The following is a 10,346-nucleotide window of genomic DNA, read 5'->3' as shown; positions in this document are numbered from 1 at the left end:
GTCCCACAGATTTCCCCAGGGCTCCCAACCATCCTGATGTTTTCAGCTAGACTGCCGATATCTTCTGATTTATCTGGGATATACGTACAGCATTCTTCACCTATTAATGCGCATGTTCCTCCCTCCTTGGCTAGGAGATAATCTAAGGCCATACGATTTTGGAGAGCCACTGTTCGAATAGCTAACATTTCGTCATTTATCCCTTCAAAGGCTTGGGAAGTTGCGTTGGCTACTGATTCTACTAAGTTAGCCAGTTCCCGTAACTGCCATTCGGTCGATGCTATTCCATAGGGTGGCACCATTACCTTGAATATTCCGTTTAGCCATGTCAAATCCCGTTTAAATCTATGACTTCCAGAGGCCTCCCTTAGAGTCCTTACTGATCTGATAAGGGGTACCACATATCCTAAGTAACAGGATCCTGTCCAGTTGGCTGGTAACCATGGGTAGGCTTTATGGCCACAAATAAAGTAGGTGCAATTATAGGGCGTCAGCTCCTGGTCCTTTCGCACTATCCCTACTCGATTGGTCTCACCTTCCCACCCTTCACCTGGGGCTTTGTTATGGACCATTGTCCAGCCAACGGTTGCTATCTTTCTCTCAGTGGGATTAGTTGTGGCTTGCCATTTAATCATTTGGGAACACTTGCTGCGTCCCATTTCTGGTCCTTTAGTTTCATTACTCACTAGGCATATTATACCTTCAGGATTTCCTATTCTGGGAGTAATGCTTAGGAAGGGAGGCTGATGGTTATTATCATAATTGGGCTGGTACCATCCCTGGAAGGCTGTAAGTTTATACTCTGCCGACCTCCATTCTGTTTGCTCCTTCGTTTCTGGCCCCTTAGTTAGTTTTGTCCTGTTTTGCACTGTCAACCATTCTACCATTTCTGATTCGTTAAAGGGGACAGATCTCAGGGGAATACCCCCCCTGGAGTGGACAGGTACATGGGAACATATCCAACAACTCGACAAGTTTCTTTCTTGAGCATACCTATGACTCAGAGCCATAAATACGTTTACGTGCAATTCCCTTCGGTGGCGGGTCTGTACCCCTGGTGTAATCAATAATGTGAAGTAAAACCCTGTCAAGCCCAGCACCATCAGTCCTCATAGTCCATACAGTTCCTTATTCAGTCTTCCTTTTTCTGTTCCTCTGATTCCTTCGTCCCTTCCTCCTGGTCGGGTGCCCGTTTGCAATGGGATGCGTGGATCCATGTTGGTCTTTCCTTTACCTTGATTGCAGTATTGGTCGCCAGCAAGACCTGGTATGGTCCTTCGAATCTTGGCTGTAGACTGCTTTTTCTTTTAAAAATCTTGATGTAAACAAATTCCCCTGGCTCCAGGTTATGACACTTCCCTTCCGCTGGCTTGACTTGGGCTTCCTTTACCTGTGAATGAAAGCTGGAAATACATTTGGTTAGTGCAATACAATAATTCAACATATTTTCCTCCATTTTGTGGATGTCCATTTGTTTTGCAATAAATGGTGCTGTAAAAGGTAGTCGTTGGGGACGTCCCATAACTATCTCATGCGGTGACAGGCCTGTTGTTCTGTTGGTTGAAGATCGCATTACCATCAAAGCTAAGGGCAGCAGTTCTGTCCATTTCAGTCCAGTGTCATTGCATAGTTTTGCCAGCTTATTTTTAAGCATTCCATTATATCTTTCAACAAGTCCAGCTGATTGTGGATGATAACTGCAATGAAAATGTTGATTAATCTGTAAAGCTTTACACATTTCTCTTATAACAGTTTCCGTGAAATGTGACCCGTTATCACTAGAAAGCTTAGCAGGGATTCCGAAGCGCGGTACGATATCTTTTAACAAACATTTAGCAACAGTGGTGGCATCAGCCTTTTTACATGGAAAGTCTTCAATCCATCTAGAGAACACATCTACAATAACTAATACATACTTGAATCCCATACACATAGGTAATTCAATAAAATCCATTTGTAAATGTACAAAAGGTCCGACTGGATTTGGGTGGGAGGCAGATTCTACTTTTTCCGTCTTACCCGGATTCATTGTCTGACAGGTAACACAATTTTCACAGATTTGTTTTGCAATTGCCGAAATACCTGGTGCATACCAAGTTGCCAAAATATAATCTGCCAATCCCCCTTTGCCTGCATGTGTGAATGTATGAACACATCGGGCAATCCATGGAAGTAAGGATCTGGGGGCCACCACGCGGCCGTCATGGTGAACCCATATTCCTTCTGGATTTTATAACATTGATCCTTCGTCCAGGTCACCACCTCCTCCGTACTGGCCTGTGTCTGAAAGGCCAGCACGTCATTAATAGTGGGTGGCGGGTCTGAGCAATTATTTTTCCTTAGTGGGAACAATGACACCTGCATCCCCCCTTTCGACAGAGCTGCTGACTTAGCTGCATTATCAGCTCTGGCATTCCCAAGTGCCATCTCATTCGACTGGCCTGTATGAGCTTGGCATTTGATAATGGCAAATTTCAAAGGGCATTGAATGGCTCGCAGGAGATTTTCCACTTGTTCTGCATTTTTGATAGGGGTTCCTGAAGAAGTCAGGTACCCGCGAATCTTCCAAATTTGTCCATAGTCATGTGATACCCCAAAAGCATACCTGGAGTCAGTGTAGATATTAACTGTGTGTCCTTCAGCCAGAATACAGGCTTGAGTTGACGCAAACAATTCGGCTTGTTGGGCTGAAAAGGAGTCTGGAAGAGAGGCTGTTTCGACAACATTAAACTGAGTTACAATTGCATAAGCCGCTCTAGGTTGGCCCCTATCATTTCGTAAGGCTGATCCGTCAACATAGTACACTAGCTCAGGGTTACACATTGGTACATCTGTTAGATTGATACGTGGTTTAGTCACTAATTCGGTTACCATTTCACATGAATGGGGTTCGCCGTCGTCTTCCGTGGGGAGTAGAGTGGCTGGATTTAAGGTAGTGCATCTTTTGATGATAAGATTCGGATTTGATAACAGTTCAACCTCGTATTTAGTGGTTCTTGCGGAGGTTAGGTGTTGGGTGGCACATTTAGTAAGTAAAATCTCGACAGAGTGTGGGATATACAAAATGGTCTGATGATTTAGAGTTATTGTCTGAGCCTGTTGCATAGCATAGTAAGCTGCTGCCAACGAAGGAAGACATCCCGATAGTCCGCGTCCCACTGGGTCTAGTTGGGTACTGAAATATGCTACCGGTCGCTGCCTGTCCCCATGTAACTGAGTCAAAACAGATTGTGCAAAACCCGACTTGTGATGCACAAATAAGTTGAATAGCTTAGTGTAATCTGGTAATTCCCAAGGCTGGTGCTGAAGTGAGGGACTGCTTAAGGTTCTGGAAAGCATTCCGGGATACTTCATTCCACATCCTTTAAGCATTGTGAGAATATAGTAGATTCATTCACAGCTCGTAGGTCATGGACAAACCTCCATTTGTGTGGGCTTCTGAACTGGACAAATCTGTGTGTTACACGGACTTCTCATTTATGCTTATAGTGATTCACAGATCACAGAATGTAAAGTACTTGTTTTTTAATTTTATTAAAAGGCTTCCAAACCCAAGATTTTTCCAATACACCCAAAATGTTGATCAAGAGATCACCTGAAATATCTCAAAATCCCAATTCAACTATTGTACTGTCACTCTTTATCAAAAAAAATCCTCTTACTGAGCTAGAAGCTTTTGTACCAAGAATTTACACCAAGGCCAATGAGAGTGTACTCCCCCAGTCTGCACCTCGAGAGACCCACAAAGGCTTTTTTTTAAAAAAAAGGCATTACAACTTTTAACCACCGGGACCATGTCTCAACAAACCTATCCTTTGTGCATTTCCTAGCTCCATAACCTCTCATCCGAATAAATTCACACCTGCGCTTCCACCTTAAAATGTCTTAAACTTCCCACATACAGGACAACACTATGAAAGGTTAAAAACTTCACTTTGTTTGAAAAAGTGGGTGGAGCTAAAACAAACAGGCAGCTCCACAACCTTTCCAAACAGGTTTCCAGACACAAGGAAAAAAGGCACAAGCACTCTCATTCAAAGACAAGACATTCACGCACTCTCATTCAAAGACAAGACATTCACAAATCTCTCTCCATTCAATAAAGCTTTTTCTTTTGCTAGCTTCATTTTTTTTTTGAATCCATAAGTCACTATCAGGTTCTCTCTTTTTTTTTACATTTGATTTACTTCTTCTGTTAATTTTACATGGGCATGAAGAATCGGAACCCAGGCCTTTTCTATTACTTTCCTTTTTTTTTACCTGGATCTGTTTATAAGACATTCCTCTAGACATGTTGTTCTCTCTAAATTAAATAAACCATCGGGTGGAAATGGCCTGTTTTCACCCTTAGTCCACTTTACCGGTTTTTGTTTCTTTGGTCAATTGAAGACTGACCACAATTCTGGAGCATGACATAGGCTGGTGTGCCTTTTGTGGTGTTTTAACTTGCTCCGGCACCTATTCTGGATGATTTAAGATTTTCCACAGTTTCTGATCTCACAATCCTTTCGGCCAACCGAGTTCTCTACGCCCACTTCTCCTGGCCGTTACGTGGCCTGAAAAGGCTCTTAATTCGGGCTCAGTCTAGGTGTGTGAGATATGTTGGCACGAACCAACCATAGTTGATCAATCAGTTACTGATTCTTTTCTTAATCAATCCTTGTGTTTTTTTTTTTCCGAATCACAACTTTCCCTAGTGACTCTTCCCGTTTCTCCAATGGCAATGACTCACAAAGGTATTGCACACGACAGTAATACAAGGACAACAAACAATATTCCCGCGAGTACACAAATCATAACCTCTAAACAAATTCTCAGTCTGCGTTGTACGCCACTACAGACCGAGTCCTTAACTTATCCTAATAAAAACTGATAAAACTTAAGGTTCCGTACCCAAACTCTTTGATCGATTGCGCTTTCTTTTTTTTTTCTGTACTCTTATCACATAAGAACCCCTTCCGAATTAAAAACAATAAAAATCTTATCACATAAGAACCTTCGATCGATTAGCGCTTTCTTTTTTTTTTAATAGTCTTATCACATAAGAACCCCTTCCGAATTAAAAACAATAAAAATCTTCACATAAGAACCTGGAACCCTTTTCGATCGACTAGCGCTCCCTTACCTACTGAAACCTTCCCCGGGCTGTCGAGATTTTTTTCCAGAACCTGTTCTCTTCTGCTGGCGAGCTGAGAAAGAAATGGTTATAAAAAAAATACCTTTAACTTTTAAATGCCGAGTCTTGTAGATGCAGTACCTCCGGTGTGGACAACAGATTACATCTGCGATTCAACAGTGAAGAAACCTCTTGTGAGCAAAGGCTCACCTTGTTTGGCCACTGAAGCCTTTCACTGGAGAGGCACTATGCCTGTATCCGTTTTACTCACAGAACAGAGAGTATGCATCTCGGTGGAACCTCCAATAACTGTCGAAATCTCGACCTCCGAAAAGAATGACTCCGACACTTACAGCTCCGGTAGAAGTTTCCTTTTTAATTTACTTGCTCGCAAGGGGTAGGTTTCACTCAGTCAAGGGCTAAGTGAACACCTCCGCAATGGTTCAGTTTAACAAGATATTTACACAGTAAAACCAAAGTTCTGGCCTCTCCCTGTGTATTGTTCTGTCTCACAGTCAGTGAATACAGATAAAGAGTTAATTACTATATCCTGGTCCTGACATGGTGTCCAGATATTTCCTTTTGTCAGGGTTATCAGAAAGCCAAACGGCCATTACTCCATGAGTCATAGGTAATGGGCTATCACCTGTCTTGTATTGTGTCAGGATTGTTCCAATTTCCTGGTCAGTTTATCTGTTTGCATCAAATGGATGAGGTCTCAGAAAGAGATAATGGCTAGAAGATAAGGGTGGGGTGACATGGAACTCCTGTAGTGTAGACAATAGGAGAGCACCATGGGGGGTTACTTGTCTCAGCATGACTTGTCTCCTAGCTGTCTGATGGCCATCAGCCATCTCACAGCAGGTTTAGCTGTTTATGCAAGCTGACTGCTAAAATGCAGAAAGTTCTGGAAGGGCCAGGACTCCATTTTAATCAAAAGGCACACAAATACCGTATGGTATCAGCTTAGATAAAAATACTTTCCACAGGAGATAGAGGGAAACAAGTGATTGTAGAACTGAACCCAGCCACAGTCAGCACCTTCAGGGGAGGAGAGGGAGGGAAACAAGTGATTGTAGAACTGAACCCAGCCACAGTCAGCACCTTCAGGGGAGGAGAGGGAGGGAAACAAGTGATTGTAGAACTGAACCCAGCCACAGTCAGCACCTTCAGGGGAGGAGATAGAGAGAAACAAGTGATTGTAGAACTGAACCCAGCCACAGTCAGCACCTTCAGGGGAGGAGACAGAGGGAAACAAGTGATTGTAGAACTGAACCCAGCCAGAGTCAGCACCTTCAGGGGAGGAGATAGAGGGAAACAAGTGATTGTAGAACTAAACCAAGCCAGAGTCAGCACCTTCAGGGGAGGAGATAGAGGGAAACAAGTGATTGTAGAACTGAACCCAGCGACAGTCAGCACCTTCAGGGGAGGAGATAGAGGGAAACAAGTGATTGTAGAACTGAACCCAGCCAGAGTCAGCACCTTTAGCGGAGGAGATAGAGGGAAAGCAGTGATTGTAGAACTGAACCCAGCCAGAGTCAGCACCTTCAGGGGAGGAGATAGAGGGAAACAAGTGATTGTAGAACTGAACCCAGCCAGAGTCAGCACCTTTAGCGGAGGAGATAGAGGGAAAGCAGTGATTGTAGAACTGAACCCAGCCAGAGTCAGCACCTTCAGGGGAGGAGATAGAGGGAAACAAATGATTGTAGAACTGAACCCAGCCAGAGTCAGCGCCTTCAGCGGAGGAGTGGTAGGCGTACTGCTAATTGTAAAATTGAAGCTAACCATTTAAGATGAAATAATTTGCAGCATAGATAGCGAGAAAGAATTCCTTTTGGTTATGGAGCCCAGAACAAGGGAGCGTCAATTAAAGTTAGAATTCGGCCTAGTGCCCCTCACTATCCTCCCCTTAACGTGCGGACTCCCTCTGAATGCATTTCTCTATTCAATTCGTCTCGTGCTCTCCGTCCTTCAAGGACATACTCTGGCTAGTTCAGTTCAACACTCACAAATTTCTCTCAAATATGAGACCCATATGCCTAATTTACATGTGTGACACTCGACAGAGAAATTCTGAAAGCTCTTCCCCTTTTCAGTGGTGTTGCCAGAAAGCACTTCTTCACACAAATGGTAGTGAAGATCTGGCACTCTCCACTAACTTCGTAATTGCTTACAACTGCTACACCAACAAATGCATGCCGATCCAGGCCGATCTGAGCAACCGAACATCAACCCATCTCAAATCTAGAAGGCCGTTCTAGACTGTCACTGAAGCCGGTCTACGGTCTGCCATCAGCCTTGTGGATTGATGGTTAAATACTGAAGAGCTGCGAAATAAGGAATGGATTCCTTATCGAGGACCCCACAGTACAGCCTTATGGATCAAACATTCCTCGCCAACAGTGGACAAACATCAATCGCCTTAGAACCGGTCATGGTAAAGCTTCAACCTTCTCAATATACGTGGACAATTAAAGCATTCCCAACTTGAGACTGTGGAGTTCCTAATCAGACCCTGGAGTAACTCATTGAGCACTGGTCTCAGAGGAAATGTGCAGGCAGCGTACAATGTATCCTCACTAACACACAGGAAGCTGTGGTCTGCATATCCAACATGGATTTTGGCATTTGATTTGCTTTGCTACTGCCATACGAAAGAAGACGATTGTTCACCACATTTCAAAGTTTTGTGTCATCTGCAAATGTTGAATTTATCGTTCCTAGTTGCAGTTAACTAAAATATATCAAAAACACAGTGATCCTAATATCGGCCACTGGGGAACACCCCTCTACATGTTTCTTTCGTCTTCGAAAAGTACCCGATCACCACTGTTCTATGTTTTCTGTCCCTTACCAATTTTTTCATCCATGATACCTCATGATTTGCATGGATCTACATTTTGCTCATGATTCTATTACATGACACTTGAGAAAATACATTTTGAAAGTCCATATACACATAAATCACAATACATCCACATGTACTCTCTGTTATTTCATCGATGGACTAAATCAAATTGTCCAAAATGATGTGTCTTTTACAAATCCGTGTTGGTTGTTATTTATTAAGCCGCATTCTTCCAAGTGACAATTAACGTTGTCCTGCATTTTCTCATTGGAATCTTTACTGCCACTGATGTTAAGCTGACTGGTCAGCAATTAACAGGTAAAACTCATCCGCTGTATTTTAACAGCGACGTCCATTGTGTGTAAGTTCAGGACAAACCCTGATTAAAGATAAGATCATGGAAGATCTGGTTCGAAATATAATCATAAAATAAAAAATCTAACCTATATATCAATGAAGGGGAGGATTTGGCAATCTATTTCACTTGTTCTCTAAGAGAGTTTGACATGACTTTGACAGGGGTGAGGCGATGGGTGTGGAGTACTTGCAGAGTATGACATAGGAGTTTGACGTGCTTTAGGAAACAGACGTGGTACACTTGATTTCAGTGAGGCCTTTAATACAGTCCCTGTGGAAAGGATGGCACATAAAAAAAGATGGCGAGGCTCATTGGAAATATTTCATAAAGAATTTGTAATTAGCACATCGATACAGCACACGGTGTGCTGATACAGGGATTGTCATCGGCCTGAGAATAAGTTACTAGTGGAGTTCCACAGAGATCTGCTTGGATATCTTTTGTTCAATAACTTTAGAATTCATCAGGAACTTGGAGTCACAACATTTACAGATAAAACAGAGCTGATGACGTTTGCAGACTGCAAAGCTGAGCATGATAAGTTACAGAAGGATTTAAATACTTGGGAATTGGGCAGACGTCATTGAAGTAGAGAAATGCAAAGTAAGTAACATGCAAAGAAGAAACTCAGGAAGGAACTAATATTTAAATGAAAATGCATGTATTTGTATGGAAAAAGATAGAGATCTGGGCGCCTCATTGAACGTAATTTCAAACTATCGCAAAAATAAGCAAAGCAAATCAGATGCTTGGTTGTAAAAACGGTCTTTATTGAGCCGAGATAACGAGGCAATCCTGCCACTTTATATCCATTGGTGTAACCGCACTTAGAATGCTATGTGCAGATATGGCTACCACAGGATTTTGCAGCTATTAATTGGATGCAGGCGAGAGTAACGAGAATGACTAATGTGCTGGAGGCATTGGATTGTGAGAAGCGATAATATCAATTGCGCATGTTCACAAAGGAAAATAGAATGTTTAGACGTGATATGTTCGCTACTTTTTCGATTCTACAGGGTCCAGATCATTCGACCATAGCAAGGATTGGCACCTTGTGCAGAACAGTAGGAGCAGAGGACTGGGCCTGCGCTTCAAGCGGATACATTCAATCATATTCTGTGGGAAAATTATTTCAAAGGGCATGTGGACAATCTATGAAAAATCATCTCAGAGATACGATGAAAGCATTCAGAAATTATTCAGCTTAATGCAAATGATATAGACTTATTTCAGAAAATATTCTTTCGGGGAACACAATAAGTAATTAGCATGAGACATGTCACTGGAGTTTTCCTTGCGTCAATAAGCGGAATGATATATGCTTTAATTTTTTTTTTGAAATTCGTAGCCAATCGTTCCAATTCTTTGTCAAATCACAAACGCCAGAGGTCACCTTGCACACGCCAAGGATCACTCTGCGCCAATGCTCTTAGCCAAAAGGCCTAGAGCCACTGCACCGTTCCTGGAAGTACTGCAATACCAGGTTCGTGCCATGGAGGTGGATGGGTCAGGTCCCCCACACACCTCCGTGGAGGTGGATGGGTCAAGCCACCCCACCCACCTCCTGTTTCCAAAAAAGCAAGCATATACCTTCCTGATCCAGGGAGAACCACCCGGAGGTCATGGTGGCTACTCCCCTGTCAGGTCAGTTACGCATGATCTTAGCCAAAAGGCCGAGAAGCGATATGCTTTAATGCAAGGAGTAAAGCGAATAAGGCGGGTGAGCTAAGAGCACAGGTAGAAACTTGGGAGCATGACATTATAGACATTGCAGAAACTTGGCTGAAAGAGGGGTACGTTTGGCACAACAATATTCCTGGTTACAGGATTTTATAAACAAGCTAGAGAGGAGGTATAAAGCGGGGGGGGGGGGGGGGGGGCTGGTGTTGCGGTACTTATTAAAAATATATTACACCGGTAAGAAGAGATAATATTTGAGAGCGATAATCAAATGAGGTCATATGGTTCCAGTTGAAAAATAAAAAAAGTGACGATCACATTGATGGGCGTGAATTATTGGC

The 10,346-nt window shown here is 42.9% G+C and overlaps 1 pseudogene; it reads right to left on the bottom strand.

The window, feature by feature from the left end:
• Positions 1-9,771: 9,771 nt before the first annotated feature.
• On the bottom strand, positions 9,772-10,010 carry LOC139276540 (U2 spliceosomal RNA; annotated as a pseudogene).
• Positions 10,011-10,346: the final 336 nt, after the last annotated feature.

The sequence above is a fragment of the Pristiophorus japonicus genome, chromosome 11, assembly GCF_044704955.1.
Source record: "Pristiophorus japonicus isolate sPriJap1 chromosome 11, sPriJap1.hap1, whole genome shotgun sequence".
NCBI classification, from domain to species: domain Eukaryota; kingdom Metazoa; phylum Chordata; class Chondrichthyes; family Pristiophoridae; genus Pristiophorus; species Pristiophorus japonicus.
Note: the sequence above shows the minus strand (reverse complement) of the source record. Positions and strands in the feature narration are given on the sequence as shown.